At 37.9% G+C, this 19,819-nt stretch overlaps 1 long non-coding RNA gene across 2 annotated transcripts in view; it reads right to left on the bottom strand.

The window, feature by feature from the left end:
• Positions 1-3,334: 3,334 nt before the first annotated feature.
• LOC129621276 (uncharacterized) overlaps positions 3,335-19,819 on the bottom strand; it is an 81,852-nt gene continuing 65,367 nt past the window's right edge. The window contains exon 4 of one of the 2 annotated variants that reach the window (XR_008699174.1): positions 3,335-4,094. This is a non-coding gene — a long non-coding RNA (uncharacterized LOC129621276). Of the gene's footprint in view, positions 4,095-10,269; positions 10,750-19,819 lie in introns of those variants that run through there. The other variant, XR_008699175.1, reaches the window with a different exon arrangement.

The raw sequence follows: 19,819 nt of genomic DNA, 5'->3' as shown, positions 1-19,819 counted from the left end.
CTTTTCAGTGCCTGGGACCAGGGTCACCTAAGCCATTCTGTTGACTGGGAACTCCCTGTGTCTCCAGAGAAGGACAGCCAGTTCTACCCAGCAGAGCCTCCTGGGTGGAACAGAAGGTCTGTTAAGTGATGTAGTTGGGAGATTCTACCTGGGGATCCTGGAGGCTTAAATGTGAATGACCTTGGACAAGGAACTCACACAGTTTAATTGCAGCAAACATTCTGTGACTCTTTAGGTGGTAGCTGGGCATTTGTGTTCTGGAACCAGTTCGGAAGAGAATAGTATTTTACCAAATTTACTTATCTGGCTAAATTCTACAATGTATTTCCTTAATGTAGAAGATGATTTTGCAGTTAAGGTTAAGCATTATCACTGACTTTCCTCCTGGCCTTGAGTAAGACAAAAAATAAAAGTCATCTTTCCCGAGGCTGCACATGTGATCATGGAAGTCATGCCTTACACAGTTCCAAAATCCCACCCCCTCCACAGTCATGTATAAAGCAGTCCTTTCATACATGCAAATATAGGCCTTTCAAAATCTCCCTTCAACCTATCTGCAATCCTCTGTATTTAGATAGAACTGACTCCCAGCTGTTCTCCAAACTCAGTAAAATTTCCCCACAACTTCATTTTACTCAGGTTGCCACACCAGAATGAATCCACGACTCATTGTATTCTAAATTATGTTCTTAAATCCATTGCTTTCAAAGGCTACATACAAACAAGCAAGAAATTGAGTCATAATTTTACTGTTTATTTTAGCTGTGAGCCTATTTCATTTAACACCCCAGGTCTCCATTCTTTATGCTCTCTGCTCTCTAAAATGAGGATAATCATACAAGCCAACCATAATCACTAGGACTTTGTGGGAGGTGGAAAGATAAAATTCTCTTTTGGACGATCCATCCCAACCAGCCGTGGTTGTCATAAGGCAGGAAGAGTCATGCAGTACAGACCATATTGTCGGGGGGCCTTTTGTCATTTGCTAACTCCTGGAACTGCACCCCGTTCCCACTGTCTCCAGGTCAGAACTGCTTTAGGCTACTAGCAGCACTGAAACTGCAAGGATTTCTCATACACTCATGATGAGTGCTCAAAACTCTGTGCACAATGAACCTGACACTTCCAAACACACTCAATTTTCTCCTTACAACTCCACAACATTGGTAATTTTACAAAAAACCAAATCGCAGGAGTCAATTTATCAAATGTTACACAGCCAATCAGAAAGTCAATCTCATGAGGACCCAACTGAAAACCCAAGTGCTTACCTTCTCTAGTCTTCTGTGATCCTCCCCCAATCATGCTTGTTTTCTGCTTACATCTGCGCATTTTCTCTAAACACATGCAGCTCAATTCAACAGCCACATCTGTGAACATCCTGTAATAGCCTATCCCTCTAATAAGTATGGAGGATTAAAAAAAAATGATTAACAAAGCAGTTTTACCTTGAGAAATCCAAATGGTCATACAGCTTCCCTGGTAGGTCAGATGGTAAAGAATCTGCCTGCAATGCAGGAGACCCAGGTTCAATCCCTGGGTCAGGAAGATCCCCTGGAGAAGGGAATGGCTACCCACTCCAGTATTCTTGCCTGGAGAATTCCATGGACAGATTATGGGCTCGCAAAGGGTCAGACACAATTGAGTGACTAACACTTTCACTTCATTTTCAAGAATAATTAAGTATTGGACCATTCTCAGTTATTTCCTGATCATTATCTTACTCAGATTTCCTACTTATTTGTATAAATTATAGAAAATACACTGAGAAAAATGAAAATTAAAAATACAATACTAAATCTTGTTTTCCTTGAAATGTTTCCAGTTCATAAAACGTTTATAATATGATTATATCATTACATACATAGTATGGTTATACTTTTATCCTCCAAAGCTACTCTCTCATTCTTTTTAATTTTTTATTTTTTAAAGTATGAAAGTATAAAGTACACATTTACAGGAGAGTTGGAAAATACAGAACAAAGTTACATATAGTTCTACTATATATTACAATTATTTTTAAGTAGATAAATTAAAATTTTTACACGGAGTTTCAACATCAAACTCTCAAAAATAAGCAGAATGAATAGACAGAAAAGTGGAAGGAGAATAGACCTGAAAACCATTGCATTTCTTATTTCCACTGACAACTTCTCCCTGTTGTCAAGAAACCAGTCCAATGACCTACAAACAAAGAAATATGGAAATTCTTCACTGTATACAAAAAGTTCAACTCTAGTGAAATTACATGTGGCTATTGCCAATCATTTCAAAAAACAATCACATCAGAGTTCTCCAAATAAATGGTTATGAAGCACCTACTAAAGCTGTGAAGCATTGTGCCAAATGGTGAGACATTATCAAACCTAGTCCTTTCTCTTGCACTTCAGACTTCTGTACCCAGCTGTTTACTTTCAATATCCTCTGGGAGGTCTAATTGGCATACTAAACTTAATACTGTCAAAGTAAAACTCCTAATGTCTGGTATAAAATGACTCCATTCCCAGGTCTCCCTATCTTAACAGCAAGTCCAATCTTCCACTTGCTTAAGCCAAAACCTCAGAACACTTTTTGTTGGATATGCAGTGAGGGGATGCACAGGTCTCTCAGCAAACTATCAGCTCCACCTTTAAAATGACAGACTTTCAGTTCTCTATACTTCCACACCCAGCACCCTAGTCTAAACCATGAGTGTTCCTATCCCAGATAATTATAATAGATTCTTAACTGATTTCTGCTTCCAGACTTGCCTCATAATAGTCTATTCTCCCATAAAATTCACACATATTTCTACCAAGATTAAGATGAACAAGGAAAGTAATCAGATATCAACACTTTGTTCTACCTGATAAAATATTCAGTTCAGTTCAGTTCAGTTCAGTCACTCAGTCGTGTCCGACTCTTTGTGACCCCAAGAATCGCAGCACGCCAGGCCTCCCTATCCATCACCAACTCCCGGAGTTCACTCAAACTCACGTCCATCTAGTCGGTGATGCCATCCAGCCGTCTCATCCTCTGCCGTCCCCCTTTCCTCCTGCCCCCAATCCCTCCCAGCATCAGGGTCTTTTCCAATGAGTCAACTCTTCGCATGAGGTGGCCAAAGTACTGGAGTTTCAGCTTTAGCATCATTTCTTCCAAAGAACTCCCAGGACTGATCTCCTTTAGAATGGACTGGTTGGATCTCCTTGCAGTCCAAGGGACTCTCAAGAGTCTTCTCCAACACCACAGTTCAAAAGCATCAATTCTTTGGCACCCAGCTTTCTTCACGGTCCAACTCTCACATCCATACATGACCACAGGAAAAACTGTAGCCTTGACTAGATTGACCTTTGTTGGCAAAGTAATGTCTCTGTTTTTGAATATGCTATCTAGGTTGGTCATAACTTTCCTTCCAAGGAGCAAGCGTCTTTTAATTTCATGGCTGCAGTCACCATCTGCAGTGATTTTGGAGCCCCCAAAAATAAAATCTGATACTGTTTCCACTGTTTCCCCATCTATTTCCCATGAAGTGATGGGACCAGATGCCATGATCTTAGTTTTCTGAATGTTGAGCTTTAAGCCAACTTTTTCACTCTCCTTTTTCACTTTCATCTAGAGGCTTTTTAGTTCCTCTTCACTTTCTGCTATAAGGGTGGTGTCATCTGCATATCTGAGGTTATTGATATTTCTCCGTGCAATCTTGATTCCAGCTTGTGCTTCTTCCAGTCCAGCGTTTCTCATGATGTACTCTGCATATAAGTACGTAAGCAGGGTGACAATACACAGCCTTGATGAACTCCTTTTCCTATTTGGAAGCAGTCTGTTGTTCCATGTCCAGTTCTAACTGTTGCTCCCTGACCTGCATATAGGTTTCTCAAGAGGCAGGTCAGGTGGTCTGGTATTCCCATCTCTTTCAGAATTTTCCACAGTTTATTGTGATCCACACAGTCAAAGGCTTTGGCATAGTTAATAAAGCAGAAATAGATGTTTTTTTGGAACTCTCTTGCTTTTTCGATGATCCAGCAGACGTTGGCAATTTGATCTCTGGTTCCTCTGCCTTTTCTGCCTTTTCTAAAATATTAAGCTTCCATAATTCTTTAAATTTTCCATACTGTCTATAAAAAAAATACATCCAGATGCATCAAGAAAGAGGACCCAAATTAATAAAATTAGAAATAAAGGAGAACTTAACAATCAACACCAGAGAAGTACAAAAGATCATAAAACACTACTTGCTCTTGTTGTTTAGTCACTAAGTCATGTCTTACTCTTTTGTGACCCCCATGGACTGTGGCCCATCAGGGTCCTTTGTCCATGGGATTTCCCAGACAAGAATAATGGAGTATGTTGTCATTTCCTTCTCTGAGTGATCTTCCCAACCTAGGGATGGAACCCATGTCGCCTACATTGCAGGCAGATTCTTTACTACTGATCCACCAGGGAAGCCAAAGAGACTACTACAAATAAATATATCAACAAGATGGACAATCTAGAAGAAATAAACAAATTCGTAGAAAAGTACAAATTCACAAGACAAATTCTTAGAAAGGTACAACCTCTCAAGAATGAATCAGGAAGAAATAGAAAATATGAACAGATCAATTACTAGTATGAAATTGAATCAGTAGCTTTACAACTCCCAACAAACAAAAGTCCAGGACCAAGGGGTGGGATGGGGAGGAGGATGGGGAGGGGGATGGGGAGGGAGATGGGAGGGAGGTTAAGAGGGAGGGGACATATGTACACCTATGGCTGATTCGTGTTGATGTTTGGCAGAAAGCAACAAAATTTGTAAGCAATTATCCTTCAATTAAAAAATACATTAAAAAAATTTTTTTAAGTCCAAGACCAGATGACTTCACATGTGACTCCTACTTACCAACCATTTAGAGAAGAGTTAAGATATACCCTTCTGAAACTATTCCAAAAAATTACAGAGGAAAGAACACTTCTGAACTTATTCTATGAGGGCAACTTATCATTGCCCTGATATCAAAACCAGACAAAGATATCACAAAATAGAAAATTACAGGCCAGTATCACTGATGAACATAGATGCAAAAAGCCTCAAGAAAATACTAGCAAACCAAATCCAACAATACTTTAAAAGGATCAAACACCATGATCAAGTGGGATTTATCCTAGGGATGCAAGGATTTTTCAATATATGCAAATCAATTGCTAATATGCTGTTTCACATTGAAGAATAAAAACCATATGATCATCTCAACAGATTCAGAGAAAGCTTATGATAAAATTGAGCATCCATTTATGATAAACTCTTCAGAAACCAGGAATAGAGGGATAGAGGTAACATACTCAGCATAATAAAGATCGTATATGATGAACAAACAACTGATATCATATTCAAATGTGAAAAGCTGAAAGCATTTCCTCTAAGATCAGAAACAAGACAAGGAGCCCATTCTCACCACTTTGTTTGACAATTAGTAAGGTCCATTTATTTTTATAATCTGTAAAACTGAATAATGTTTTTATTATGTTCAGGAAATATCTCAGAGTCCAGGGAAAATAACAGAGCTTGCAGAATTGAAACAAGTGAAATAGAAAGAGATACACTTACAAAGGCATTGCCAGAAGTGGGAAAGGTTTTTTTAATAAAATAACAATAATAAAATGGTCTAATCAATGGAAAATTTGAAGATTATTGTCAGTAGGAAACAACGGATGAAGTTAGGGGCATATCAGTTAAAAGTAGTCAGAGGCAATTAACACAGTCTTAAATACAGCAAGTTGTAACAGTCTAATTTTCACAGACAGAGAATTTTGAAGGAGTTAACTGCTTGCAAAAAATGTCAACTAATGTGAGAGTTGAATAATAAAAAACGTACAGTTTACTCATCATTGAGGAAAATAAGTCAATAGGATAATATATTCTTTTCTCCTTTGTTGTTAGAGGATCTTAATGAAAAATGCATGATGAAAATAGACAAAATCAATGTCTAATACCTTTGTAAGGGCTCTATCTTGGGTATGTTTCTCAATGAGGACTAGACTTGCATCAGAAATAACCTGAGAAATCTGACCTCTGACCATCAAATCAAGCTCTTTGAAATCACAAGGGAGTCTGCATTTTCAGTAATCACCCATGGTAATTTCAAGGTTCACTGAAGTCTGAGAACATTGAATGTCAACTGTGGGTTAAAATCCAAAGATAAACAAAGGTTTCACACTCCTCTTTAAAAGAAAAGGGCTTCTTTCTTTAACTGAAAATTGTTTTAATAGTAAACTTTAAATTTACTATAGAGATGGGCTAATGCCACTCTCACCACTTTATTCAACATAGTTCTGGCAGTCCTTCCTAGCCACAGCAATCAGGGAAGTAAAGGAAAGAAAAGAAATCCAAATGGGAAAAGGAAAACTAGAACCATCACTTTTTGCAGATGACACGATACTATGCATAGAAAATCCTAAAGCTGCTATCAGCAAACTACTAGAGCTCAAGGGATTTGGTAAAGTTGCAGGATGTAAAGTTAATATACAGGAATCTGTTGTATTTCTATACACTGACAATGAAATATCAGAAAGAAATTAAGGAAACAATCCCATTTACCATTGCATCAAAAAGTAATACCTAGGAGTAAACCTACCTAAGGAGGCAAAACCTGTACTCCTAAAACTATAAGATGCTGATGAAAGGAAGACCACACAAACAGATGGAAAAATATATCGTGCTGTAGGATTAGAAGAATCAATATTGCTAAAAATGTACCGTACTACCAATGCAATCTACAGATTCAATACAATCTTTATCAAAATTTACTAAGACTTTTTTCAAAGAACTATATTAGTTTTTAATTTGTGTATGCTAAGTCGCTTCAGTCATGTCCAACTCTGTGCAACCCCAGACTCCTCTGTCCCTGAGATTTCCCAGGCAAGAATACTGGAGTGGGTTGCCATGCCCTTCTCCAGGGGATCTTCCCGACCCAGGGATTGAACCTGCATTTCTTACATCTCCTGCATTGGCATGTGGTGGCAGGTGGGTTCTTTACCACTAGTGCCACCAAGGAAGCCCAGTTTTTAATCTGTATGGAAACAAAAGACCCTGAATAGTCAAAACAATCTTGAAAAAGAAGAATAGACCTAGAGGAATCAGAATCCCTGACTTCAGACTATACGACAAAGCTACAGTAATCAGAACAGTATGATACTGGTACAAAAACAGACACATGGATCAATGGAACAGGATAGGTAGCCCAGAAATAAACCCATGCACTTATGGTCAATTAATCTATAACAAAGGAGGCAAAAATATACAATGGAGAAAAGGCAGTCTTCAATAAGTGGTGCGGGGAAAACTGAATAGCTGTAAAAGATGCAATTAGCACATTCTCTAACACCATTTACAAAAATAAACTCAAAATAGATGAAAGACCTACATGTAGGACCAGATACTCTTAGAGGAAAATGTGGGTACAACACTCTAACATAAATTGCAGCAATATCTTTTGTCTCTGTCTTTTAAAGGCGATAAAAGCAAAAATAAATGAGACCTAATTAAATTTTAAAACTTTTGCACAGCAACGGAAACAATCAACAAAACAGATTGAAAGTACAACTTACTGAATGGAAGAATATATCTGCAAATGGTCTGACTGATAAGGGATTAATATCTCACTCACATTTGCAAACAGCTCAAGGCAATGGCAACCCACTCCAGTACTCTAGCCTGGAAAAATCCCATGGATGGAGGAGCCTGGTAGGCTGCAGTCCATGGGGTCGCTAAGAGTCGGGCACGACTGAGCGACTTCACTTTCACTTTCCACTTTCATGCATTGGAGAAGGAAATAGCAACCCACTCCAGTATTCTTGCCTGGAGAATCCCAGGGACAGAGGAGCCTAGTGGGCTGCCGTCTATGGGGTTGCACAGAGTTGGACATGACTGAAGCGACTTATCAGCAACAGCAGCAGCAAGCAAATTAACATTTAAAAACTCAGTTTAAAAAAATAGCCGGACAAACTGCATAGACATTTTTCCAAAGAAGAAATGCAGATGGCCAACAGACATATGAAAAATGCTCAACATCACTATCAGGTAAATGCTAATCAAAACAATAATAAAATATCACCTCATACCTGTCAGAATGGCTAGCATCAAAAAGAACACAACAAATACCGGGTAAAGATGTGGAGAAAAGAGAACCCTCAAATACCATTGGTGGGAATGTAAACTGATGCAGCCACTGTGGAAAACAACAGAAGTTTCTTAAAATGAAAACTAGAACTACCATGTGATTCAACAATTCTACTCCTGGGTATATATCTAAAAAACCCAAAGCACTCATTTGAAATTTGGAAAACTCAGCAGTGGCCACAGGACTGGAAAAGGTCAGTTTTCATTCCAATCCCAAAGAAAGGCAATGCCAAAGAATGCTCAAACTACCACGCAATTGCACTTATCTAACGACTGAGTGACTTCACTTTCACTTTTCACTTTCATGCATTGGAGAAGGAAATGGCAACCCACTCCAGTGTTCTTGCCTGGAGAATCCCTGGGATGGGGGAGCCTGGTGGGCTGCCATCTATGGGGTTGCACAGAGTCGTACACGACTGAAGCAACTTAGCAGCAGCAGCAACAGCAGTTAGTAAAACAAAGAATGAGATGCACAGATACAGAGAACAAACTTGTTGTTATTGGTTGGGGGAGGAGGAGCAATATAGGAATAGAGGAGTGGAAGGTATAAACTACTGGGTATAAAATAGGACCAAGGATGTATTGTACAACATAAGGAATATAGTCAATATTTTGCAATAACTGTAAATGAGAGTAACCTTTTAAAATTATATAATAGGCTTTTAAAAATAATTGCACAACAGCAACAAACACATGAATGCATAGCTTTCACTCTTTCACTTATACCAATTACATATACTTTGCAATAGTAATAGTAGTTGTTCTGCCAGTTATTTTTGAGATGTAAAGCCAGGGTAAGAATTGTCTTCAAATATCTGATGGGGATGTATAATTAATCCTTAATAAATTTAATTTTTTCCTTCTCTTATTTTGTTTCATTTCATTATAACCACCTTCTTTAATTGGAGGTCATGAAAAATGTATTAATGGAAAGAAAAAAGCAATAGGAAATATTGGTAATATCTAGAAAAAGATGTTTCGGTTTGGTTCAGTTGCTCAGTCATGTCCGACTCTTCCCAACCCCATGGACTGCAACACATCAGGCTTCCCTGTCCATTACCAACTCCTGGAGTTTACTCAAACTCATGTCCATTGAGTCAGTGATGCCATCCAACCATCTCATCCACTGTCATCCCCTTCTCCTCCCACCTTCAATTTTTCCCAGCATCAGGGTCTTCCCAAATGAGTCAGCTCTTTGCATAAGGTGGCCAAAGTATTGGAGTTCTAGCTTCAATATCAGTTCTTCCAATGAATATTCAGGATTCATGTCTTTAGGATGGACTGGTTAGATCTCCTTTCTGTCCATGGGACTCTCAAGAGTCTTCTCCAGCACCACAGTTCAAAAGCATCAATTCTTCGGCACTCAGCTTTCTTTGTAGTCCAACTCTCACATCCATATATGACTACTGGAAAAACCATAGCTTTTACTAGCCGTACCTTTGTTGGCAAAGTAACATCTCTGCTTTTTAATATGCTATCTAGGTTGGTCATAGCATTTCTTTCAAGGAGCAAGTGTCTTTTAATTTCACAGCTGCAGTCACCATCTGCAGTGATTTTGGAGCCCCAAAAAATAAAGTCTGTCACTGTTTCTATTGTTTCCCCACCTATTTGCCATGAAGTGATGGGACCAGATGCCATGATCTTAGTTTTCTGAATGTTGAGCTTTAAGCCAACTTTTTCACTTTTTTTTTTATCAAAAAGCTCTTTAGTTCTTCTTCACTTTCTGCCATAAGGGTGGTATCATCTGCATATCTGAGGTTACTGATATTTCTCCCAGCAATCTTGATTCCAGCTTGTGCTTTATCCAGCCCAGCATTTCGCATGATGTACTCTGCATATAAGTTAAATAAGCAGGGTGACAAAATACAGTCTCGACATACTCCTTTTCCTATTTGGAACCAGTCTGTTGTTCCATGTTGCTTCTTGACCTGCATACAGGTTTCTCAAGAGGCAGGTCAGGTGGTCTGGTATTCCCATCTCTTTCAGAATTTTCCACAGTTTGTTGTGATCCACACAGTCAAAGGCTTTGGCATAGTCAATAAAACAAAAATAGATGTTCTTCTGGAACTCTCTTGCTTTTTCAATGATCCAACAGATGTTGGCAATTCGATCTCTGGTTCCTCTGCCTTTTCTAAATCCAGCTTGTACATCTGTAAGTTCACAGTTCACGTACTGTTGAAGCCTGGCTTGGGGAATTTTGAGCATTACTTTGCTAGCATATGACACCTAGTAGTAGTAGGCCAATATAATGGGGGAGGTGGAGGGAAATATCTTACTTTTGCTTTACTTTCCACCTCCCAAATTGCCATTAAGATTGAAAATCTTTTAATATTCCTTGGCCATTCAAGTTTTCTTTTGAATAATTTCCATTTCTTATCTTTTACTCATTTGCCTATTATATATATTGAAGAATTCCTTCTTTCAGGTCTTTCAACTTTATTTATTGTGCCTTTCATAAGAAGGAAGTTGTTTTTTTTTTCCTAAGAGTGGAGTTTTAAATTGAAATGCAGTTATTAAATTTTTTATCTTTCTCTCTGTGGCATACAATTTTAATATCTTGCTAGGAAGTCTCTTTTCCCATCTTTATCATTATCTCTTTCATCCTTATCGTTCCTCTTATAAAAAGAAAAAGATGGTTAACCACTCATAAAAGATTTTTTAAAGTGGAGCCCTATCTCATACCTATCTACAATAAGACTAACAATGAGTTAAAGGCCTATCTTTTTTTTTTTAATTTTTTTAATTTTATTTTATTTTTAAACTTTACAAGATTGTATTAGTTTTGCCAAATATCAAAATGAATCCACCACAGGTATACATGTGTTCCCCATCCTGAACCCTTCTCCCTCCTCCCTCACCATACCATCCCTCTGGGTCGTCCCAGTGCACTCGCCCCAAGCATCCAGTATCGTGCATCGAACCTGGACTGGCAACTCATTTCATACATGATAATTTACATGTTTCAATGCCATTCTCCCAAATCTTCCCACCCTCTCCCTCTCCCACAGAGTCCATAAGACTGTTCTACAAAAAATGAGATTTATGACCTTCAGGGCAGGAAGTGATTTCATAAGTCTAAAAAAGGCACCACTATATAAGACAAATACTGATGAAAAGTTGCTTAACCTCAAATACCAGTTCAATATCCATCTGATAATCAACGATTTAAATGTATGGGGGTAAAATAGAGGAATGATAAAGATGAAAGGAAATAGGAAACTAGCATCCAGGTTGATGTTAATTGTTAGAACCTCTTTGGAAGTAACTTTCCTGGGCTTCCCAGATGGTGCTAGAGGTAAAGAATCTGGCTGCCAATGCTAGAGACACAAGAGACTTGGGTTCAGTCCCTGGGTCAGGAAGATCCCCTGGAAAAGGAAATGGCAATCCACTCCAGTATTCTTGCCTGGAAAATGCCATGGACAGAGGAGCCTGGTGGGCTACAGTCATGGGGCCGCAAAGAGTCAGATACAGACTGAGTGGCTGAACACAATGGTGAATCACAAGCAGGCTGTCACAATGACACCATCGTGTAGGTTCAAGGAACAAAGTTTGGGGACTTCCCAGGTGATGCAGTGGTAAAGAGTCTGCCTACCAATGCAGGAGATGCAAGAGATGTATGTTCAATTCCTGGGTCAGGAAAATCCCCTTGAGAAGGAAATGGCAAGCCACTCCAGCTTTCTTGCCTGGAGAATCCCATGAACAGAGGAGCCTGGTGGACTGCAGTTCATGAGGTTGCAAAGGGGACATGACTGAGCACATTGAATATTTGAGCAATTTTATTATACACAATCAAATTCAAAATGTAGCATACCCTTTACAGCAATTAAAGGGATATGAAAGCAGTAGAAAAGTTTTATAATGAGTTTATATGGATGATATATACAATAAAATAGAACAGGATTCATCTGTATGCTGTCTTCAAGAGACATATTTTAGATTTAAGGACACACATAGGCTGAAAGTGAAATGACAGAAAAAGATGTTTCATGGTAAATGGTAAGCAAAAGAGAGCAAATGTGGCTATACTAGTCAAATAAAATATACTTTAAGTCAAAAACTGTTGTAAGAGAAAAAGAAGGATACTATACAATGATAAAAGGGTTATAAAGGAATTATGATATATGCGGATTTCCCTGGTGGCTCAGATGGTAAAGCGTCTGCCTACAATGCGGGAGACCCAGGTGCGATCCCTGGGTCAGGAAGATCCTCTAGAGAAGGAAATGGCTTCCACTCCAATACTCTTGCCTGGAAAATCCCATGGATGGAGGAGCCTGGTAGGCTACAGTCCATGGGGCCACAAAGAATCACAAAGAACTAATCAAGGAGATAATACTTTTAAATATTTACACACCAACCATCAGAGTTCCCAACTATATGAAGCAAATATTGACAGAACTGAAAGGAAAAGAGGTAACAACATAATAGTAGTAGATTTCAGTGCCCCACTTTCAATAATGGATTAAAAAAAAACCACAAGATCAGTTAGGAAATACAGGACCTGAATAACACTATAGACTAACTGAAGAGACATATACAAAATATTCGGCCTAATAGTAGAACATACACTCAAGTGTACATGAATAGATCACATGTTAGGCCACAAGTCTTAAACTCAAGAATCCTGAAATTATACAAACCGTATTTTCCAATCACAATGGAATAAAACAAGAAATCAAAAGCAGAAAGAAAACTGGAAAGTCCACAGTCTGTGGAAATCCATCAACACACTCTTAAACCAATGGGTCAAAGAAGTTACAAGGGAAATTAGAAAATACCTTAAGATAAATTAAAATGAAAAATGTTAACACAAAAATTATGAGATGCAGTGAAAACGGTGCTAAAGAAAGGTCTGTAGGTATAAATGAGCATATATTTTAAAATCTTAAATCAACAATCTAACTTTATACTTCAAAAGACTAGAAGAAGTAAACCCAAACTTAGAAGATGAAAGGATATAACAAAGATTACAGCAGAGACATAAACAAAATAGAGAATTTTTAAAAATTGAAAAGATCAACAAATACAGTATAACTCAATACCCACAGGGGATTAGTTCCAGGACCCACACGTGTATCAAAATCCAAGGAGGCTCAAGGATTTTGTATAAAATGGCATAATACAGTTGACCCTACATATCCATGGGTTTCACATGATATAAAACCCATGAATATGCAGGGCCAACTGTATATTTACTGAAAAAAAGCTGCATATAAGTGGACCCACACAGTTCAAAAATATATTATTCAAGGGTTAACTGCTGTTGTTTTTTTTTAAAGGAATAAAAATCAACAAATCCTTGACAAGATTAAAAAAAGATTCAAATAAAAATCAGAAATGAAAACCTTACAACTAAGGCCATAGAAATAAAAATGATTACAAGTAAATTCAATGAACAACTGTACATTGAATTGTTGGATCCAATTTGTATCCAACAAATTGGATAACCTAGAAGAATGGACACATTTCTGGAAACATATAACCAACTAAGACTGAATTATGAAGAAAATCTGAACAGACCAATAACAAGTAAGGAAATTGAACCAGTAATCAAAAATCTCCCAATAAAAGTCCAGTATCAGATGGCTTCGTTGGAGAATTCTACCAAATATTTTGAAAATTAATAGCAATTCTTTTCAAACTCTTCCTCAAAAAAAATAAATAAATAAAAATAAAAAAGAAAGAACATTTCTAAACTTACTTTAGAGGCTAGATTATCCTGAAACCAAAACCAGCCCAGCCCCCACCCTAAAAAAACCCATTAAGAAAACTACACAACATCCCTTATGAATATGGATGTAACATCCTTAACAAAATACTAGCAAACCAAATTCAATGGTATATTAAACAGTTTTACATCATGACCAAGTGGGATTTATAGTTGGAAGACAAGACAGTTGTATACACCACCACCTCCCATCAATGTAATCACATTAACAGAAAGAACAAAAACCATACCATCATCTAAACTGATTAAGAAAAAGCATTTGACAAATTTCAACATCCATTCATCATAAAAGCACTCAAACTATGAATAGAAGGAAACTACCTCCACATAATAAAAAGCAATATATGAAAAACCCACAACAAACATAATACTCAATAAAGACTGAAAGCTTTTCTTCTAAGATTAGGAACAAGGCAAGGATGACTGACTGCTTTCGCCATTTCTATTCAGCATACTTCCAGCCAGAGCAATTAAGTTAGAAAAATATATTTTAAAGGCATCCACATCAGAAAGGAAGAAGTAGAATTATCTCTGTTTATAGATGGCATGATATTTCATGTAGAATACATTAAGTCCTCAACATACAAATACATACCCACACACAGTGTTAGAACTAATTAACTAATTCAAATTTATAAAAATGAACACACACAAAATATCAATGCACAAAAATCAGCTGTATTTTTACACACTAACAATGAACAGCCCAAAAAGGAAATCTTTTAAAATCTCATTTCCAATAGCATCAAAAGAATAACTTTTGATGAATATTGAAATAAATTATGAATAACTAAGGAGGTATACATTGAAAATTACAAAACATTGCTGAAGGAAATCAAAGAAGGCACAAGTAGAAAGATACATGTGTTTGTGGGTTAGAAGACCAAATACTGGTAGGATGCCCATACAACCCAAAGTGATCTACAGAGTCAACACAATCCCTACTAAAATCCCAATGGCATTTTTTTTACAGATAAAGAAAAATTCACTTGGAATCTCAAAAAACCCTAAGTAGCCAAAACAGCCTTGAAAAAGAAGAACTTGGATATATCTTACACTTTCTGATTTCAAAATTACAAAGCTACAGTATCAAACATTATGGTGTTGGCATAAAAATAGACAGACACTGGAACAGAATAGAGAAGCGCAGAAATAAACCCTCCATATATGTTCACATAATTTTTGGCAAGGGAACCAAGACCATTCAATGGAGAAAGATTCGTCTTCTCAGTAAATGGTGCTGGGAAAGCTGGATATCCCCATACAAATGACAGAAGTTAGACACTTACATCATACACAAAAACCAACTCAGAAAACAGATCCAAGAAGTAAATGTAAGAACTATAAAATTTCCAGGAGAAAAATGACAAAATCCTCATGACATCAGATTTGGCAAGACATAACACCAAAACCACCGGCAACAGGAGAAAAAATAAGTTGAACTATATCAAAATTTAAAACTGTGCATCAAAAAACAATCAGATTGAAAAGAAAATCTAAGGAATAGGAGAAAATATCTGCATATCTGATAAGCAATTAATATTCAGAATATATAAAGCTCCTACAACTCAACATTAAAACAACCTGATTTTTTAAATGGGCAAAGGACTTGAATAAATATTTCTCCAAAGAAGACAGACATGTTTGTTAAGCACATGAAACAATGTTTAATATTAGTAAGCATTAGGGAAATGCAAATCAAAATCATCTTGAGATATCACCTTGCACTTTTAGGATGACTACTATCAAAAAAGAAAGAATATAACTGTAGTGTTGGCAAGGAGATGGATAAACCAGAAACTGTGTGAACTATCATTGGAACGCTAAAAAAGTTGCAGCCACTATGAAAAACAATACGGCAGTTTCTCAAAAATTAAAAACAGAATTACAGTACAACTTTGCAATCCCATTTTGGGATCTGCACGCCTATGTGCATAGCTGCATTATTCACAACAGCCGACATATGGAAGCAAACCAAGAATCCATTCACAGATGAATGGACAATGTGGTATACACATAAAATGAAATATTATCCAGCCTTAAAAAGAAAATATTCTAACATATGCTACAACATGGCTGAACCTTGAGGACATTATGCTAAGTGAAATAAGCTAGTCACAGAAATAAAATATGTTTTGATTCAACTTGAACGGGGTATCTAGAGTGGTCAGATTTTTAGAGACAAAGTAGAATGCCGATTGCCAGGAACTGAGGGGAGAGAAGAATACGGAATTATTGTTTACTGAATAATATAAAGTTCAGTTTTTCAAGAGAAGGGTTCTATAGGTGGATGGTGATAATGGTAACACATCACTGTGAACATACTTAATGCCACTGAACTGCACATTTAATGGTTATGATGGTAAATTCTGTTATGTATTTTACCACAAAAAAGGAATCCAAGAAAACATTCCAGAAATAGAAGGCCTGAATCAAGACTCTGAAGGGTACTGGAAAAAATTAACTCCGGATGATTAACACCAAGACATATCCTACTAAAACTATTAGACTGTAAAGATAAAAATTCCTCAGTACCCCCAGGAAAAAAGAAATAATTTATAAGAACAAAGGAATTATATAGAATATTGGATTTGTCAAAAACATACAAATGAAGACAATGTTAGTGCAGGATTCTCAAGCAACTTAAGAATATATGAACTAAAGATATTATATTGAACCAAGGGGGAACTGGCCTCCTTCCTTAGCTCAGGCTCTGGGAGGTACAGCACAGAGCACTGCCCATCTGGCCTGAAGCTTAGATTTGAACTCCAGGCTCTGTCTCTTTCTGCTCATGTCCTTGGGCAGGGCACTTACTGTCTTCCAACTTCTGTTACACGTCCCAGGATTAAAGAGGTAAATTATAACTACCACCCTACACAGGACTTACGACATTTGGAGCAAATAATTTATGGCATCTGTCTCCCGGGGATGAAAGGACATTCTCATGGTCACAAGAAGACAGACAAGTTTTGTCCCAGGGAAGCAGATTTTAGAAAACTGGGCCTTCTTTCCCTAATTATCTTTTCACCCTTTCTGTTGATTGTGGGATTGGGCTCAACCCAGATGAGATTAAAAACATTTCCTGCAACATCTCTTTACAAACCCGAGGGTTAATTAACCTCGGGTTTGCGCAGAGATCACTCCACACTATCCTCATTTCCTAAATCTTCATTGAGGAAACATTTATGGGGAATGGGAAGGAAATTACCATTATTTGTGTTCAAGAAATTCTTTGACCACTGTCTGGATTTTTTTTTTTTTCCATATAGTAACTAATCTTCATACTGCAGCAAGATGAGGTGTCTGAGTATAATTAGAGACTATTAGCTCTTCTCAGTCCTGAACATTCATTGGAAGGACTGATGCCGAAGCTGAAACTCCAATACTTTGGCCACCTGATGGGAAGAACTGACTCATTGGAAAAGACCCTGATGCTGGGAAAGATTGAAGGCAGGAGGAGAAGAGGTCGACAGAGGATGAGCTGGTTGGATGGCATCACCAACTTGATGGACATGAGTTTGAGCAAGCTCCAGGAGTTGGTGATGAACAGGGAAGCCTGGCATGATACAGTCCATGGGGTCACAAAGTTGGCCATCACTGAGCAACTGTACTGAAGCTATTCTCACTGGGCAATCCCCTCACTGCAGACTGAGACTCCAAATCTGAAAGACAGAGACTCCAAATCTCTGTTTGCTCTTCATGAAGAAGTCTGAATTCCAGGGAATTCCAGGCTGATTTTTCCCATTAAGCAATCTTTAGTCTTTGTCAATTACTCTAGGATTGTTTCAGAGCAAGTCAGGGAAGCCTGGGCCTTTTTCTACTTTACTAAGTTGATATGGAGAGATCCAGCAGGATCAAGTCTCTGCCATCTCCCAGGTTTGAAAAGCTCCAAATTATTTCTAAACTTCACAGAATATCAAATCATTTGTGAACTGAGGAAAAAAAAAATCCAAGTCACTTCAATTCTTCCATGATAGCTCTTTCGGTTCTGGGAAGTTTTAAACAAACAAACCAAAAAAAAAAAAAACAAAAAACACCTTTTTATTCTGTTAAATTTTAAACTACACGAAAGAGACAAGATGAAAATAATTAACCTGATGACCCTATCACTCAAACCTGATATACAACAACACTTGGCAATTTCTCATCATCCACCCATTCCATTCCATTCATTTCAACAACTGCCCAACCCATTATTCTGAAGTGAATCTCAGACATATTTCACTCAAAAATACTTCCATGCATCTCTAAAATATAGAAATATTTTTAACCAGTTCCATATTGTTAAATATTTAGGTTTATTCTACTTTTTCTTTTTTCCAGTTTTACTGAGCTATAGTTGACAAGAAACCCCTTTCAACTCTAACCAAAAGTTCATCTTTAAATCCCCGAGCCTCTCAGAAAGTCCACCTGCCAAACTCCACTGAACAAAACCACAGTTACACCAGTGACACGAGCTGTCTCCATCTTTTTAAAAATCTACATTTTTAAAAGATGAAAGCTCAGACTGCTGCAAAACACTAGCACACTGGGTAGGCTGCCTCCCATCAAAGGAACTCACCACTGGAACTCATATTGAATCTCCAATCCAGGATCTTTGGGGGTGAAAAAGTGTGAGCAGCACCAACGGACTCCTGAGGTGCGCAGCATTGGTGAACCTGAGACGCAGCCCCAGATGTGGCTCCACCCCAGATACGCTTCTCAATCTCTTTAGGGAAAACTCCGTTTCTAATCATTAAGAACCAACTGAATCTAATTTTCTTATTTAATCCCCATAATACCTTTTAAAAGTAGGCACTATTTTATCCTCATTTAGATTTGAGAACACTGGAGGCAGAGACGTTTAAGCCAAAGTGAGCCTCTGACCAAGTTAGTGTGACCTCTGACCTCATACTTGTCTCTAGCACCCTATTATGTTATAGACTACAGACCATGTGAGAACAGTTTTGTCAGGCTCACAGATGATCCATATTGCTTGATATATCATTGTCTAAGCGATACTCACGTAGAAGGCAATGGCAACCCACTCCAGTACTCTTGCCTGGAAAATCCCATGGACGGGGGAGCCTGGTGGGCTGCATGCAGTCCATGGGGTCGCTAAGAGTTGGACATGACTGAGCGACTTCACTTTCACGCATTGGAGAAGGAAATGGCAACCCACTCCAATGTTCTTACCTGGAGAATCCCAGGGATGGCAGAGCCCAGTGGGCTGCCGTCTATGGGGTCACACCCAGTCGGACATGACTGAAGCGACTTAGCAGCAGCAGCAAGCAATACTCAGATTGGAAGCCCAAAAGGCCAGAAACAAATATTGAATAAGGTTTATAGACACTTCCCTTGTGGCTCAGCTGGTAAAGAATCTGCCTGCAACGCAGGAGACCTGGGTTCGATCCCTGGGTCGGGAAGATCCCCTGGAGAAGGGAAAGGCTACCCACTCCAGTATTCTGGCCTGGAGAATTCCATATAGTCCATGGGGTCGCAAAGAGTCAGACACCACTGAGCGACCTTTACTTTCATTTCACTATAGACACTACACTTACTAATTCATCTTATTCTTAAAACAATGCTTTGAGATAACCAAACCCTTCATTTTACAGATGAGGAAACTTCAGACCTTTGGGTTTTCTTTCCAAATGTGTGGGAGAAGGTTATTTTATACCCTACACATGTAAAACAAACATGCTCATAGCTATATCAGATTAATTCATCTGAATTGAGAAGGGTTCCCATGTTCCCCTTTCTATTTAAATAAATGGTTACAAATTTATGTGGCAAACCCAAAGAATAGATCTTTCACACATTACCTTACTTAAAATTTTGTAGTGGTCCTATGCAGATATATAGCATTTCTACCCATCAACTCTGAGAAGAGGAAAATTCCTAGAGGAATGCAAGGCCGATAAAAGTAAGGTTTTGTTTGTTTTTTTAAGTAAGCAAGTTAACACCTAAGATGCAGGTGG

The sequence above is a fragment of the Bubalus kerabau genome, chromosome 1 (genome assembly GCF_029407905.1).
Source record: "Bubalus kerabau isolate K-KA32 ecotype Philippines breed swamp buffalo chromosome 1, PCC_UOA_SB_1v2, whole genome shotgun sequence".
NCBI lineage: Eukaryota > Metazoa > Chordata > Mammalia > Artiodactyla > Bovidae > Bubalus > Bubalus kerabau.
This window is presented reverse-complemented; position numbering and strand designations above follow the sequence as displayed.